At 42.0% G+C, this 15,622-nt stretch overlaps 1 protein-coding gene across 4 annotated transcripts in view; it reads left to right on the top strand.

Annotated features, from left to right (window-relative positions):
* The window catches only part of LOC126177135 (glycerol-3-phosphate acyltransferase 1, mitochondrial), a 406,498-nt gene that overhangs the window by 196,447 nt on the left and 194,429 nt on the right, over positions 1–15,622 (top strand). The gene's annotated exons all lie outside the window — the stretch shown is intronic.

The raw sequence follows: 15,622 nt of genomic DNA, 5'->3' as shown, positions 1-15,622 counted from the left end.
CGTAGTGTATTTTGAGAGTCTTTGCGCTTTGGCTCTGTTATTGTTTTTCAACGCTGCAAGCACTTGGTAGTGGTTAACTATAGTGTAGTGTTGTATTACAGTTGTAATTAAACTTTCCCTATTTAGCACGTTATATCACGGAAACTAATTATGTACGAGTACCAGATTTGGCAGCATTAATGTCCAGAGTATGGGGTGCATGTTTTCCATGCGTAACAGCGCCCCCGTCCAGTTCCATGTATGGCCACCAGGTGCCGTGATCAGTCATCGTGATTCATAGTCTCACACACCTAATCAGTCGTAGTGCACTTGTTGACGTGTCAACATGAGCTTGGACAAAAGGAGCAGGGCATTATTGATGAAGCTCTATTATTAAAACAACAGTAATGCTGCATCTGCACTTCAAGAATATCACCAGCTGAAAGGATTACGGAAGGGTCCTCTTTCTCCACGTGCTGTGCGGAGCATGATGAGAAGTTCGAATAAACTGGAGAACTGGGCGTCGCTCCGGGAAGGGGCCGACGACCTGTTGCACCACAGGTGGTTGATGAAATCGCTGTTGCCATGGCAGACAACGCTGGCCCTGGACCATCCATGGACATACGAAGCTCATTTTCCTCCGACGAGTGAGGTGAACACACACAAGTTCCGAGTGTGGGTACCTCCAGTCACTGTGCATGAAGTTCCTCTGTATGGTGTGGCTACGCGGCTACTTTCATCATAGGCCCATTCTTTTTTGAACAAGTTGGCGCTATAGGACCAAAGACGTGCAGTGTGACTGGCCGGCGTTACTACGATATGCTTCGCCAGCATACTATACCCGCCCTACAGGAGAGAGACTTATCGCACCAACAGTTTTCATGCAAGATGGGCTACCTGAAGGACATTGTTTACCAGGGGAAGCTTAAAAAAAAAAAGGGTCTTAACATCTGAGGTCATCAGTCCCTTAGACTTAGAACTACTTAAACCTAACTAACCTAAGGACATCACAAACCTAACTAACCTAATGACATCACACACATCCATGCCCGAGGTAGGATTCGAACCTGCGACCGTAGCAGCAGCGCAGTTCCGGACTGAAGCGTCTAGAACCGCCCGCCCACAGCGGCGGGCGAACATTCACACATGTGCTGACCTGAAGAACAGCATATCAAGAGAGGTAGCCAGCATACCTACGGACATGCTTCGTTCTGCTATGCAGAATGCAGTCCTGCGCTTTCAGACCCTTCTGGACACCGATGGGCGCCATATTGAGCCTCTTTAGTAACAGTAATGATACCGATATGTAATCATATGTTGTACCGTAAGAGCACATTGTTTCAATTGAACTGATTCTGCATTATTTCTCTGCCCCATATTCTTGACAGTAATGCTACCAGGTTTGGTACTCGTATGGTAATTAGTTTTCGTGTTATAACGTGTTAAATAGGGAAATTTTAATTATAACCACCTGATATTTCACAACTAATCTTGCCCTACAGCCACGCTACCCTCAATACGCCATCTTCTGCTTGTTAATACTGTGTGACATTATTGAGCTATATGAAATAAAATCTTCATAAACTCTGAATATTTTGCGTTAGGACGTTCGAACTGCACTGTTGGCCACGGGGCATGATGGGAATTAGTATGCGTATGATGGTTTGGTTTAGCGACGAAGCCCACTTTTATTTGAAACCGGCGCATTTGGGGAGCTGAGAATCCTCATTTTGCGATCTAGAAGTCTCTTCAACCTCGTTTGGTGACTGTGTGGTGTGCAATGTCCAGTCACGGAATAATCGGTGCGATATTCCTTGATGGCACGGTGATCACCGAACGTTTCGTGAAGGTTTTGGAAGATGATTTCATCCCCATTATCCAAAGTGACCCAGATTTCGACAAGATGTGGTTCATGCAAGACGGAGCTCGACCCCACCGAAGCAGGAGCGTGTTTGATATCCCGGAGGAAAAATTTGGGACCGCATTCTGGCTCTAGGGTACTCAGATTGGTATTCTTCGGATCTGAACACGTGCGACTCCTTTTTGTAGGGCCATATTAAAGATCAAGTGTGCAACAATAACCCGAAAACCATTGCTGAGCCGAACCATTGCTGAGCCGAAAACAGCCATTCAAGATGTCATCGACAGCATCGATGTTCCGACACTTCAGCGGGTAATGCAGGATTTCGCTATTCGTCTGCGCCACACATCGCCAAGGATGGTAGGCACATCGAACATGCCATAACCCAAATCCGAATGTCTGTAATGAGGTTTACATGTTTAATAAGGTGGGTGCACTCCGTAGTTTGTAATAAATTAGGTTTTTTCATCTAGTGTAATAATAGTCACCCTGTGAATATTTCATCTAGTGTTGTATCACATCTTCATTCATCTTTTGTTTCTTTTAGCCATGTACAATATCGTATTTGTTGATTTTTTTTCGAAATACGTTCGTATTTGCGTAATTTATATTCCTCACGTACCTACTTTGTAGGAGGTTGACTGCTACTTCTTAAAAATGCAGTTATGGGGCCTTTAATGGGTCGTTACGTTATAGCCTTCGGCCTTTTATAGATTTGGATGATTTTCCTACCCTCACACCGCATCTTTTTATAGACTGATAACTTTCTGTGTTATTCTTTGCTGAGAGTGTGTATATGTTGCAACAACTATCACTTTATTCCAAGCGGTGAATATATAATTGGGGTGGTTTCTTTGAAAAGGACGTGGCCGATTTCCTTCCCCAATCCTTTCTCTACCTGAACTTGTGCTCCGTCTCAAATGACCTAGTCTTCGAAGTGAGGTTAAACTAATAATCATTCTTCCGCTGTATTTTTTTTTTTTTTTTTTTTTTTTTTTTAAGAAGGGACAGACCGTCGCATTCAGTCTCTTTCGTCGTCTTCTTCTCCTCCTCCTCTTCTCTATTCAAGCCATGCAGTGATTTCACGATAAATCGGAGATAACATAAAAGCTTAACTACCTATTTCAAATAATTTTACGGACACACTGTGATCTTTTGAGAATCAGAGGGATTCCGTGTACCGAATCGTGCCAGAGCCTACTTTGAGGTTTTAAATTGATGAAATTCATAAATCAGAGGAGTAGCAGTTTGTTATTTTTCGGAGCAATGGCTTTGTCACTAACTGTGACCTAAATGAAACAAACTAGAATACGATATCTGTTTTTCTCTCGGCGTGCGTCACAAGCTGGGGACATGGACCCACATTTGGTTCACTGTAACCTAGTTTTATTCCGTTGAACGAAGTTGCCGACTGTTGTCACTGAACAGCTATCAGATTAGAGACTTTCAACGGACTACTTACGTCATTTGAATGTAGTCGATTCCTTCATATTTTATTATGTTTATTTTTTGTATTTATTTACTTTTTTTAAAGAAGGATCTAGAGGAACTTGTACCAAATATCGCTTATATAGGTAGGGCTACCGACTATCATAGTAACATGCATCCCCATTTTCATTACTCAGTTCCATCGCTTCAGTTCAAGCCTATCGATTTCTCGCTACTTACCGGTCTTGCGTTCGTATATAGCTGTTTATTTATTCAATCAGTTCCTCATTTTTCTCCACAGACTGAGTGGACTCTTCTCCAGAAATTTAGACAACAGAAATACCCGAAGTAGTTTCCGATCATCAAACTGGAATCACATCTTTAGTAAAGGCGACCTTAAATAAAAGACCATGGAATTCATAAGCATCAATTTACATGAAATGACTCGGAAGTTTTATCGTTGCTGAGAAGCAGCTGTAACATTTAAGACACACATCTGCATGCAGTCTGCTACAAGATGCATTTGTCTTGCAGCTCTAGAAATTATATCGCTTCCTTTTTCTGCTAGGGTTTGTAGGCAGTGAACGCTTTAATTGTGCTGGACGGACAACGTGTTAAGCTGAAGTAGAATGAAAAATCTGTGGAATTCATGTTTGCGGAGCTTAACGTCCGTGTGTCAGAAACTGACATTGCAGTGTTTGGGTGATCTTATTGGTGATGTAAGCTGCAGCCACCCTCCGGGCTTTTATACCTTTTACATTTTCATAACTAAAATGCGAAGATGACTATAATGAATGCATTTATAACGGAGTGGTGTTTCGACAGACGGACAGACGACTAGTCATTCTCTGGGCACACCATGTAACACCGCCTGTAGCCTTTATAATAGCCTCAGTTCGGCGAGGAAGATAGTCCACAAGTTTGTTTAGGTAACCCGTACTCAGCTGAACCCACTGGTAATGTGATCTCGTAGAGCTGCTAATTTGCGAGGATATTGTGTACTACATTCCAACTGGAGTTCTAAATAGGCTGACAATTTCTGTTGGATTGAGATCGGCTGATTCATATCTGGTGCCTGAATGTTTGTCAGATCAGGAACATATGTGTGCAGCCCTGTGAACACGGCTGTTCTCGTCTTGGGCGACGACAATGTCCACAATACACTCACGAATACATAGAAAAACAACACTTGATCACCAAGAATTTTGAAATATACATCCTGGCTTTTCTTCACGGTAACGTGAATGACGGGACTGAAGTCGTGGTAAGAAAAATACCTTCAGAACATGACAGAAACCACTTTTGGCCCCAATTGCACCAACCACATTCTGCGAGTTAAACGCCTCATTGAGTCGTCGACGCCATGCATCATTTGAAAAGAGAGAACACTGAATTGTCTGACCGCACTACACGCCTCCAGCCGGTTATTATTCACTTTCTATGTTGTTGACCCATTGAAGACGTGCAGTTGTACATGGCGTTGCGATGTACCCGACTCCATACGTATGTTGCATGCAGTTCTGATTGAAGTCTTCTCTCGGAAACTGGTTGAAATGAATTTGCATCCACTCATAGCAGCAATTTCTGTTCGTCTTGAAACCGATTGTCAAGACAAGGCGTGACACCAGTCTCCGGTCCCTGTCTGTTAGGATCTTTTTACGGCCACTTTTGTTGTAGACGTCTTTGACAGTCCATGTTTATAGATGAACAAATTGGGCAGCTTTTCACAGTGCAATCATGGACACATCCAAACACAGCAGCAGTTTTTTTTTTTTCATTCTGTCACTTCTTCACATCGACCCATCTCACTGCGCTGATTTCCCACAACCGACTGGCACATACGCACCACTTCGCTGCTAGTGACTTACATCAGGCGTGGACGGTCACCAGTTCCATACTATCTACAGCACTACAAAGCGACCCATATGCTTTGTTAAAAGGGTGACTCATAATTTGTTCGGCGAGCTTTGTAGTGTACTTGAGTATACTCACAGAGAATTTGGTCTCTTAGGAGCCCATCTCCTCCTATAAAAAATAGTGGCATATCAGGTCCACTTAGCCACTCTCTTATACCGCTTTTAAATCATCGTGTAACGGTATTATAGAACATAATTTATTGTGCTATCGTCCAAATTACATTATGGAGCGGAGTGGTGCTGAACTAAGTCTATAGACACGTACAGTCTGCTGACCCAAAGCTGTACATCATCAGCTCTCGCACCATGTCCTTATAAATATTATTTGGGGTGACGTACGAGGGCGAGTCAAATGAAAACCTTAAATTTGTAATAACAAATCGAAATTTCGCGCCGTTATCCTGTAAGTTGGTAAGTGCTACAAAGAGCGTTCAGAATGGCCTGTAGGTGGCAGCATAGTGCAGATGCACACATACCGTCGCAGTATCAGTATAAAGATGGCCGCCCCACTTGCAACTTGCACCAGGGAAGAACAGCGTTCAGTTATTCGGTTTTTGCGTAGTGAAAGTGTGAAACCTATTGAAATTCATCGACGAATGAAGGTTCAGTACGGTGATGCATGTTTGTCACAGCAGCAAGTCTACGAATCTTGTAGGAAGTTCGCAAATGGTGTGACTTCAGTGGAAGATGCTCCTCGTCCAGGTCAGGCACATAGAGTTGTGACTCCAGAGAACATTGCAGCAGTTGAAACCATAGTGAAAGAAAACCGCCTAGTGACGCCGAATGACATTGCAGCATGTTTACAGATTAGTCATGGGTCAGCATATCACATTGTGCATGATGTGCTCCAGTTTCACAAAGTGTCAGCAAGATGGGTACCACGGCAGCTGACTCCTGAAATGAGAGAACGACGTGTTGATGCTTGTGAAGAACTTCTTCGGCGCTTTGAACGAGAAGGTGATGGCTTCCTTGCAAGAATCGTTACTGGGGACGAAACCTGGGTTCACTTCCCCCAACCGGAAACGAAGAGAGCGAGCAAGGAATGGCGCCATTCCTCATCACCCAAACCAAAGAAGTTTCGAACAGAACCATCAGCAGGGAAGGTTATGCTGACTCTCTTTTGGGACAAAAAAGGTATCATTTTGGAGCATTACATGCCTAGAGGGACCACTGTCACCAGTGCATTATACACAGATCTAAAAAATCATCTGCGGCCTGCAATCAAATCAAAGCGACGTGGATTGCTATCAGCAAGTGTCCTTTTGCAACATGGCAATGCAAGGCCCCGCACTGTCCGTACAACAGTTGCAACAATCATAGACCTGCATTTTGAGTGTCTTCATCATGCACTATACTCACCAGACCTTGCTCCAAGTGATTTCCATATGTTTGGACCACTCAAAGACGCCATGGGAGGAAAGACGTTCCATTCTGATGAAGAGGTACGCCACGCGCGGTGCATGAATGGTTGCGTGGACTACCAAAAGAATTTTTTCTAAAGGAATTTATGCACTTTGTAAGCGCTGGAGGACTTGCAGTGAGCATGGGGGAGATCATGTTGAAAAGTGATACAGCTTTGTACCACTTCTCCATGATAAATAATATTTTAAAAAATTATTTAAGGTTTTCATTTCACTCACCCTCGTACAATGCTTCTACTGTTCTTGCGCCATGCTTAATCATCATACCCCGTCACAGTTTTGCAGAGCTTGTTATGTGTGACAATGGTTTGTTTCTTTCATGGAATTCGAGAAGAATCTCAAGTTTCTGCATATTGCATATTTTTTCCTCCCGCGTTAATGCCAGTCTGCTGCAAGCAGCCCTTTTTTTTCATTAACTGTACAATTGTCTCAGACAGCGTCGTCCATTTATAATGTGTACAGGGAAATTAGTTACAACACCAAAAATACTTCCCTTTAATGAAGCCTTTAAAGTTATTCTCAGTCGATTCTTGCAAGATTTAATTAATTCTTTAATAAATTTACCAACTAAATACAAGAAGGATTTATTAGTTATCCAATGTTTACAGGAAAATGGGATCCTTGACGATCTAAGTCTTTCGGACTTTTATTTGATAGTAAGTTGACATGGTTACCACATGAGCGTCAGCTCAGAGCATATTGTTTCAAGAAACTTGATACCCACAGGTTTCTCAGAAGCACCCGTGGGGCGCAGATTCTACAAAGCTTTGATTTTATTCCACCTGGACTATGATGCGTTGTCTATGGGTCAGCTGCACTGTCAACACTGAATTTGTTAGACTCTGTCTACGACAGTGGTGTGCAGTTGTAACTGGAGCCTTCCATATGAGCCCTGTAGACAGTGTCTTGTTGAAAGCTGGTGTTCCACCAACGAGGGTCAGGCGTCAACAACTCTTGGCGAACTGTTGTTGTTGTGGTCTTCAGTCCTGAGACTGGTTTGATGCAGCTCTCCATACTACTCTATCCTGTGCAAACTTCTTCATCTCCCAGTACCTACTGCAACCTACATCCTTCTGAATATGCTTAGTGTATTCGTCTTTTGGTCTCCCGCTACGATTTTTACCCTCCACACTGCCCTCCAATACTAAACTGGTGATCCCTTGAGGCCTCCGAACATGTCCTACCAACCGATCCCTTCTTCTTGTCAAGTTGTGCCACAAACTTCTCTTCTCCCCAATCCTATTCAACACTTCCTCATTAGTTATGTGATCTACCCATCTAATCTTCAGCATTATTCTGTAGCACCACATTTCGAAAGATTCTATTCTCTTCTTGTCTGAACTATTTATCGTCCATGTTTCACTTCCATACATGGCTACACTCCATACAAATAATTACAGAAACGACTTCCTGAAACTTAAATCTATACTCGATGTTAACAAATTTTTTCTTCTTCAGAAATGCTTTCCTTGCCATTGCCAGTCTACATTTTATATCCTCTCTACTTCGACCATCATCAGTTATTTTGCTCCCCAAATAGCAAAACTCTACTACTTAAAGTGTCTCATTTCCTAATCTAATTCCCTCAACATTTAATTCCCTCAGCATCACCCGACTTAATTTGACTACATTCCATTATCCTCGTTTTGCTTTTGTTGATGTTCATCTTATATCCTCCTTTCAAGACACTATCCATTCCGTTCAACTGCTCTTCCAAGTCCTTTGCTGTCTCTGACAGAATTACAATTTCATCGGCGAACCTCATAGCTTTTATTTCTTCTCCATGGATTTTAATACCTACTCCGAATTTTTCTTTTGTTTCCTTCACTGCTTGCTCAATATATAGATTGAATAACATCGGGGATAGGCTACAACCCTGTCTCACTACCTTCCCAACCACTGCTTCCCTTTGATGTCCTTCGACTCTTACAACTGCCATCTGGTTTCTGTACAAATTGTAAATAGCTTTTCGCTCCCTGTGTTTTACCCCTGCCAGCTTCAGAATTTGAAAGAGAGTATTCCAGACAACATTGTCAAAAGCTTCCTCTAAGTCTACAAATGCTAGAAACGTAGGTTTGCCTTTCCTTAAACTAGCTTCTAAGATAAGTCGTAGGATATTTCTACGGAATCCAAACTGATCTTCCCCGAGGTCGGCTTCTAATAGTTTTTCCATTCGTCTGTAAAGAATTCGCGTTAGTATTTTGCAGCCGTGACTTATTAAACTGATAGTTCGGTAATTTTCGCATCTGTCAACACCTGCTTTCTTTGGGACTGGAATTATTATATTCTTCTTGAAGTCTGAGGGAATTTCGCCTGTCTCATGCATCTTGCTCACCAGATGGTAGAGTTTTGTCAGGACTGGCTCTCCCAATGGAATGTTGTCTACTCCGGGGGCCTTGTTTCGACTCAGGTCTTTCAATGCTCTATCAAACTCTTCACGCAGTATATCTCCCATTTCATCTTCATCTACATCCTCTTCCATTTCTATAACATTGCCCTCAAGTACATCGCCCTTGTATAGACCCTCTATATACTCCTTCCACCTTTCTGCTTTCCCTTCTTTGCTTAGAACTGGGTTTCCATCTGAGCTCTTGATATTCATACAAGTGTTTCTCTTTTCTCCAAAGGTCTCTTTAATTTTCCTGTAGGCAGTATCTATCTTACCCCTAGTGAGGTAAACCTCTACATCCTTACATTTGTCCTCTAGCCATCCCTGCTTAGCCATTTTGCACTTTCTATCGATCTCATTTTTGAGACGTTTTTGTTCCTTTTTCCTTGCTTCATTTACTGCATTTTTATATTTTCTCCTTTCATCAATTAAATTCAATATTTCTTCTGTTACCCAAGGATTTCTACTAGCCCTCGTCTTTTTTCCTACTTGATCCTCTGCTGCCTTCACTACTTCATCCCTCAAAGCTACCCATTCTTCTTCTACTGTATTTTCTTTCCCTCATTCTTGTCAATTGTTCCCTTATGCTCTCCCTGAAACTCTCTACAACCTCTGGTTCTTTCAGTTTATCCAGGTCCCATCTCCTTAAATTCCCACCTTTTTGCAGTTTCTTCAGTTTTAATGTACAGTTCGTAACCAGTAGATTGTGGTCAGAGACCACATCTGCCCCTGGAAATGTCTTACAATTTAATACCTGGTTCCTAAATCTCTGTCTTACCATTATATAATCTATCTGAAACCTGTCAGTATCTCCAGGCTTCTTCCATGTATACAGTCTTCTTTCATGATTCTTGAACCAAGTGTTAGCTATGATTAAGTTGGGCTCTGCGCAAAATTCTACCAGGCTGCCTCCTCTGTCATTTCTTACCCCAATCCATATTCACCTACTACGTTTCCTTCTCTCCCTTTTCCTACTGACGAATTCCAGTCACCCATGACTATTAAATTTTCGTCTCCCTTCACTATCTGAATAATTTCTTTTATTTCATCATACATTTCTTCAATTTCTTCATCATCTGCAGAGCTAGTTGGCATATAAACTTGTACTACTGTGGTAGGCGTGGGTTTCGTAACTATCTTGGCCACAATAATGCGTTCACTATGCTGTTTGTAGTAGCTTACCCGCTTTCCTATTTTCCTATTCATTATTAAACCTACTCCTGCATTACCCCTATCTGATTTTGTGTTTATAACACTGTAGTTACCTGACCAGAAGTCTTGTTCCTCCTGCCACTTAACTTCACTAATTCCCCCTATATCTAACTTTAACCTATCCATTTCCCTTTTTAAATTTTCTAACCTACCTTCCCGATTAAGGGATCTGACATTCCACGCTCCGATCCGTAGAGCGCCAGTTTTCTTTCTCCTGATAACGACATCCTCTTGAGTAGCCCCCCCCCCCCCCCCCCCCGGAGATCCGAATGGGGGACTAATTTACCTCCAGAATATTTTACCCAAGAGGACGCCATCATTTAACTATACAGTAAAGCTGCATGCCCTCGGGAGAAACTATGTGGTCACAATCTGACAGATGTCAACCCGTCCATGTTACTCGACTCTGTTTCACAGCCACCGATTCAGACTGTTTACGACTCGCCCAAAAATGAGTAAACCAGCTGGTACTTCGCTTATTTCAGTGCTACCCCAGAAACGTTTTGATCACTAACATCCAAGACCTATTAGTTGACCTCCACAGCCCCAGAACTACCGCAACATTCATCTGGGCACTGAACCACTTTGGTATTCTGAGAAATTGACAAATTACCTAAGGAAGCAACCAGAGGAGAAGAATTTAAACTGGGAGTACTGGGTGCAGATCTACAACTGTTTCTGTGGTACCATATTGAAAAACCCTGGAATATGCAATGGCAGGCTACCATAACTCTCAACAAGTTGAGAGCAGTCAGGGGACCCCAAGGTGTGCACACTTCTCACCAAGTCTTTCGGAGAAGGTCATTGTACTGTACGTTTCTGCCATAACTATACTTACTTACACTTTCTTTTACATCAGGACTGCCCCCAGTGCAGCTGTGGTAGTAATCTCACGATAGCGCATATCCTCACTGAGCTTGCCTTGCTGGCTGATATGAGACGAGCCGTTGACATTCGCACCGCCTTACCCCAGATAGTCGCAGACTGTAGGATACTGTATGATAGCAACTAACAAAACCGTACATTTCCTGAGGGCAAGCTGATTTTACAACAAAACTAGCGAATCTTGCATTGCTTCGCAAGTGTTAAATATGTATGGGAATTGGATGTACGTCATAATCTTCTTCTCCCCCCCTCTCCTCCCCCTCTCCCCCTCTCTGACTCCTCCTTCTCCCCTTTCTCTGTCCATCACCTCCTCCCTCCCTCAGTCCTCCTCCTCCATCTTTCAGTCATTCTCCTTCCTCCCCTCTCCATCTGCCCATCTCCTTTCCCCCCTCTACGTTCATTTCCTCCCCCTCTCTGTCCACCTCCTCCCCCCCCCCCCTCTCGGTCTTTGAGCCTTGTTTGTTGATGTTGCAAAGGAAACCTTGATTGGAATTTGAAGTCGCTTGAACTGAATGGATATAGCAGTTGGGGTCGTTGGTATACAGTGTACGAGAAAGACCCTACCAACTGCTGGATCTGTGACGATAGTTGCTTCAACAGTATTTTGCATGGTTTTAATCTGCGAACATGTAAGATTACAAAGTTTCGGAGGATTCAGATTTAGTAGTAGTATTCTGATAGTAAGATAATGTGCCATAAATACAAGTTTCCTGTTTTCTATTAAAATTGTCGAGGAATAAAACAAAAGAGCGTCTATGCAAATTAAAATAATGTATAAGGGTAAAGAATGCGTATAGGAAAAGTAATTTATCTAATGGTTTAGGTAAATTAAGACCCGACTCAGACAAAACTAATACGATAAGCGCAGGGATGCGGTACACAACCTGAGCTACACACATACAAAACCTTCATACGACCAGTCCTAGAATATGCAGCGCCCCCTCCCCCCGTAACAATAGCTAAAAGATTTTTGGCACTGAACGAAGACTCCTCCATAGTAAAACCAACTTAACATACATAAAACACTCACTGACCAAGTCTACGAAACAAACCAGAGTAGAAACCCTCCAAAACACGCTACAAAGGCTGAGAACCAGCTCTTGGTAAGTAGAAAGTGAAGGAAAAATGCAATTCGTTCTTGTTTTGTGTATGACTATCAACTACATCGACACGTATTTATCAACCTCTTCAACAAGTTACGTGAAAGTGGTAGTTTAGCACCTAGGCTACGTAACAGAAGGAACCAAGCGACGACAAAAGAGGGGAAATTAATGAATGCTCTCTCTGCTGTTGCAGTTCATCCTAACATTAGTTTCCGCGCAACCGCATGAGTCGTCCTACGCATTCTCCATCGACAGTGGTTCCATCCCTGTCACATCTCTCTCTGCATGAAAACGATATGAGAGTCTTGTTAACTTCTGCACATGGACATTAAGACAGGATATTCCAGATATTTCATGTATTTTATTTAGTGATGAAGCCAATCATTGCCAGGCAAACCACCGAATCATGCACATCTACATTCCCCGTTGGCTTCGCCAGGTGGGACATCAGCGTCCATGGAGTGTAAACGTGTGGTGTGGAATTTTGAACCATCAGCTTAAATGCCTGTTTTTCATGGATGGAACACTGAACGCACACAAGTATCGAAACCTCCTAACAGATCATCTTCCACAGATGATGGAAGACGTTCCTCTCCGAATTGGGAGGAACCTATGGTACCAACATAGGCTGTGCTGCACATAGTGCGCGAAGTAGATTAGATTAGATTAATACTTGTTCCATAGATCATGAATACGACACTTCGTAATGATGTGGAACGTCTCAGGTTAATAAAAGATGTCTGTTCAAGATATTACATTACACAAAATATTGCATGACACTAATGTTTAAGTTGTTTTTTTTTCCCTTAATTTATATCTAAAAATTCAGCCAATGAGTAGAAGGAGTTGTCATCTAGAAATTCTTTTAATTTATTTTTAAATGTTAGTTGGCTATCTGTCAGGCTTTTGATGCAGCATGTGTTCACGAATTGTTCCCACTTTATTGGGCTGAATGCAGAGGACTTGTACCTTGGCCGGCAGTTCCCCGATTTCACGCAGGTAGACTTTCTTCTGTGGGGAAAGCTGAAAGACTGTCTACCAGGACATACCAACTACAACTACACCCGATGATATACAACGACGTAATACTGCAACCTGCTCCGACATCTCCGCTGAAATGCTAGTACTTGATGCAGCAGTCGTTCCACCAGACTGGAATCCATATAATTAGCGTATTCACTTGTGTTGTTCTTTAGTGTGTGCTACCTCAGATTTGTACAAGAGTCGGTAGTGGGATCTTTTCAAAATACAATATCTCTCAAACGACTTCCACTAGAATCGTGTAACACGTTCTGATTTACCCTACTTTCAGCTTGTTAATGTCAGTAGGCATTGTTTCATTTAAGGACGTGTGTGTTTGCACAAAAAATACACTTTCTAAATTTTATTACATATGTTGATTGGCTAGCAATAACAGCTCCTGACTACCAACCCATTCTGTGAAAACTTCACTTTCCATTTCCGCAAGTTTATTTTCGCACCTCATTTTACTCGTAATGACTATGATGACCCTTTTGTATGGGTCCTTTAGAAACCAACCACAGTTTTTCGCTGCATGAGTTTTATCTTAATTTTAACTATCTGATTAAAGGTACTATCACTCACATTTTCAACTACGACGACTAGGTTACAGACACCGAGCTAACAACTCTCCTTTTCCTGGCTACACAAGTGTGGCAATTAGCTGTATAAGCAATAGCAGCAAGCAGCCAGATGCTGTCCCGGACGGCGGTTTCGGGACTTAAGGATTGAAGAAATGTGTACTGTCTTGCTTGTCTCCTGTCTTTACTGGTTTTGTGTATCCTATATTTAATTTTGTGTCACACAAAACAGCAAGTTATTAGCTAATAGGCAATAAAGAGTGCAAATTTTCTAAAGAATTCTTGTTCTTCCGGTTACAAATAATCCCATCCAGTACTAATTGTGAGTTTATTATTTTAAGAGGGGCAGGAGAGGCACCACAGGACATTTTAAATTTCCACTGGCCCGAAAATAGTTTGATGGCACCCATTACAAAATATTACACGTTTGAATTCCACAGAGCGAAATACAGAGACGTCCGATGGAAGAATGCTGTGTGAAGAGGCGTGGCACTGCACTTCGGCACACTTAAGACCAAATAACATGTCTTACGTTCCCTCAAACATATATGTTTTATGTATCAGTCTCTTCTGAAAGATGTGCTCTTACAAAATGAAGATTTTTTGAAAAGTCGATTTTTAAAAATTTTGGCGTCCTGCTTCAAACGCTCGAGGGAGGGAAGCGCCACTATCTAATATTGTCCCGGTTCGGAAATATCGTAGATCCGGACCTGATGCACAGAGCAGTCTGAGTTGTTGTGGGGAGATGATAGTCTCCACGTGACCCATGTTTAAGTGATTTATTTGTTTCCTCTTAGTTTTTTGCTCTCACGTCAAATGAAAACAAAACGGATTTCTGTGGCCGGCAGCTACCAAGTGAATGAAAATTCACTCACATAATTACGGAAGGCTAAAATATGTTATTAGTTTCAGATTTTGTTTCCACCTTTCTGACAGTCAAGAGTTAATCACGTACAGAACAATGAAGTTTCTTTGCCGGTTTGTTAAAGAAATTTGACTTTTATAAATCTTTTCTGCTTTTATTTGAAACGAAGTGTTTAATTCCACACTATTGGCTAGTTTCACCTGTTCGCTGCAATTCAAGTTCACGGTTTCATGTTCTAGCACGTATGGCATTATGCCATAATAAAGAACCAAATATGAGATAATACGGCACTAGTACTCCAAGAAAATTTACATCTGAATCTGGACATACGAATGTGCACTTTAAGCCGAATTATGCCTTTTAGTATGGTTCACAAAATTCCCATACTCGTGGAGTATTCGCTAATGTCTTGGTTCTTTTATGACGTAATGTAAGATCTTTTAATGTTTTGTACGTACGAACGTACGGGCTTCCTGCGTCCCCGTAGCTGCACAAGCGCGGCGACGCCTGTCATCTGGTGCAACTCCTGAAACGAATCTATTTCTAACAGGTCGCGGGAAAATTTACCGAATGGTTGTTTGAAAAGCGTTATTTTAAAGTAAAGTAAATTTCCTTTTACACAAGATGAACTCTGTGCGCGAATGTCCGATGAGTTTCTTAAATCACAGAGCGTTTGACTCTCATTCAAAAATCGAGTCTTTGAGGACGACCATTTAGAATATTTTCGCGCCCAGAAGATCAGACGTTTATGTCGTTGTTAAAAATTTTACTGGAACATTTGTGTGATGTATCTTAAAGTGTAACACGCGCAAAAAAGATCAACATTATATGTGAAAGCTTAGGTTCTCTTGCAGCTTATTAATCCAACATTATACGTGAAAGCTTTTCTTTTCTTGTAGCAACGCTATGTATATTAATTTAAACCATTACCTTTTCCTATTTGTGTGAGCGCGCTGCTTAAC

This window comes from Schistocerca cancellata, chromosome 3 (assembly GCF_023864275.1).
Source record: "Schistocerca cancellata isolate TAMUIC-IGC-003103 chromosome 3, iqSchCanc2.1, whole genome shotgun sequence".
Lineage (NCBI taxonomy): Eukaryota > Metazoa > Arthropoda > Insecta > Orthoptera > Acrididae > Schistocerca > Schistocerca cancellata.
This window is presented reverse-complemented; position numbering and strand designations above follow the sequence as displayed.